The sequence below is a fragment of the Pyrus communis genome, chromosome 15 (assembly GCF_041283825.1).
Source record: "Pyrus communis isolate YQ-2024b chromosome 15, ASM4128382v1, whole genome shotgun sequence".
NCBI classification, from domain to species: Eukaryota; Viridiplantae; Streptophyta; class Magnoliopsida; order Rosales; family Rosaceae; genus Pyrus; species Pyrus communis.
This window is the reverse complement of record NC_142579.1, coordinates 35,686,640-35,689,129: the sequence shown is the minus strand read 5'-3', so window position 1 is coordinate 35,689,129 and position 2,490 is coordinate 35,686,640. Positions and strand designations below refer to the sequence as shown.

Genomic DNA, 2,490 nt, shown 5'->3' with positions numbered 1-2,490 from the left:
TTATTTGGTCGTTTTCCACCGCCGCCGATTCTCCATAAGGCCAAGATTTATTTTATTATTATTATTATTAGAATGAAAACACAAACGTTTGATCTCTACAGATTGAACTCGTATTTATATGTCTTGTGGCTCTGATACCACATGTTAGACTTAATTAACTAAACAAGATTAAACATGAAGCACAATCTAATAAGAACCAACCAATATTGTCTATGAGATAACTTAAGAAGAATGGCATACCTGCAGAAGTCCCTGAACTAGAAGCCATGGTGCTGAACTTTCAGTGAACCTTCTCTTCTCTAGCAGATGACCAAGAACTCGACTTACAAATAGGTTTAAGTCCCAATATGAGCTTGTGTTCTGTGAGAAGAAAGGCCACCATATATATACATGTAGTCTTTTCCATAACAGATAGGATTCCCTATTAAAATCCCTGTAGGAAACAAGTACTTGTTTCTTTGTTCCACAAGAACTAATCTCAATGCTATACAAACATTCTTTGTCAAGGATTAGCATTCCTCTTATTAACAAGACTTTTCTATCAAACTGAATACATATAGCCGGTCCCAATACTACGTACTCTACCTCATATTCTTACATATATTCGAATCAATGCAGATAACGATCTCAGGAGGTAAAATGGAAGGCGTCCATGAAGCTCCACATGACATAGAAAACCCCAAGGATCCATTACAAGAGGAGCTGGATAACTTGTCAACCCTGTCCCCTTTACGGTGTATCTATAGAGTTCCCAAGCGACTGCGGCGGGTACATGAGAAAGCATATACACCTCAAGTAGTCTCTATTGGCCCACTTCACCGTGGCAAGGAACATTTAAAAGCCATGGAAGAGCACAAAAAATGGTACCTGCGACATTTTCTAAGCCGAACCAGGGAAAGGGTAAGCTTTTCTGATTATATACAAATGATAAAGGACCAAGAGGGAAGGTTGCGAGGTTCTTATGCAGAACCCATTGAGTTTGGCAGTGATCAATTTGTAAGAATTGTTTTAGTGGATGCCGCCTTCGTCATTGAGTTCTTATTGAGGTGCCGTGACTCAAATTGTGAAGGTGATGATTACATATTTAACAACCCTATGATGAGATGGGATGTGCTTCCAGATTTGCGGTTGCTTGAAAATCAGCTGCCATTCTTCATTCTTCAGGTTCTTTTTAACACACTTTCTTCTTCTGCACATCCACGGCCTTCGTTACTTGAAATTTCCTACTCCTTTTTCGAAAGCCAAATTGTTAGAAAGGGAAAAGAAGAGGGTTTTAATGAAATATGCTATACTGAAGAAGTACAACATTTTGTTGATCTGATAAGAATTCTATACCGACCGTTCAAATCACAAACTAGAAGGGAACTTAAAACCACAGCCGTACCCAATGCGGCAGAGCTACTCCAGGCTGGAGTCAAGTTTACGGTCGGAAGAGGCAGCAATTTATTTGACATTAAATTCTCGGATGGCATCCTCAAAATTCCGACGTTAATAGTAGCCGATACCACAGATCTGACACTCAGAAATCTCCTTGCTTTTGAACAATGCCATTAGAGAGAGGAGGATTGCCTAACTAGTTATGTTTTCCTCATGAAGCGTCTCGCGAAAACCCCAAAGGATGTGGAATTGCTTGTTGAGCATGGAATTATTGAAAATTGGCTAGGCAGTACCAAGAAGATATCTACTTTGCTTCATGACCTTGGCACTGGGATGATACTTGACTACTACTGTTATGCCCCTCTTTGTGAAGATCTGAACAGCTACTGCGGAAAACGCAGGCACAAATGGATGGCGAATTTGAGACAAAATTATTTTAACACGCCTTGGTCCATTATTTCTGTTGTTGCAGCTGTTATTCTCCTCATACTCACTTTCATACAAACTGTGTGCACTGTTATATCTGCTGCTTAAGCATAAACGACCGCAAGTCTCTACTTCTCCGGAGGATCCACAAGTCTCTGCTTCTTCGGAGGATCCGCAAGTCTCTCCTTTGCCGTATCCTCCGTACCCTTAGAAGTCTAGCCCAGTCTTTGAGACGGTACAGAGTTTGCATTAGCAATCTCAGGTTTCCTTGAAGTGAGTGTAATAGATGTTCCAACAAAATAAAGGTTTGAAGAGTGTGATTTTATATTTGGTAGGGAAGTGGCTACTTGTAATGATTTTCATTGAAGTATGTGATTTCCGCAGGCCTTTTTTTCATCTGCATTTTTATATTTTCGGACGTTAGATTCAATAAACCTTGTATTTTTAAAACCAAAGCAATATTATTCAACAAATTAATGTGTTACACATATGCATGTTGGAGATGAAACTCCAAACAAGGAACAACCTCCTCCATCACATGCTAACAATTTTTATTCAAAATATGATATGAAATAAATCAATATCCTAGTGTTGAAAAAAGCTCAACAGTAGCAATGGCATACAGGACCAGAGCTAATATTTTTGCAGAAACCTCCTTTTTCACAATCTGCAATGCAGAATTCCCAG

The 2,490-nt window shown here is 39.3% G+C and overlaps 1 pseudogene; it reads left to right on the top strand.

Annotated features, from left to right (window-relative positions):
- Positions 1–624: 624 nt before the first annotated feature.
- LOC137733453 (UPF0481 protein At3g47200-like) lies at positions 625–2,130 on the top strand (annotated as a pseudogene).
- Positions 2,131–2,490: the final 360 nt, after the last annotated feature.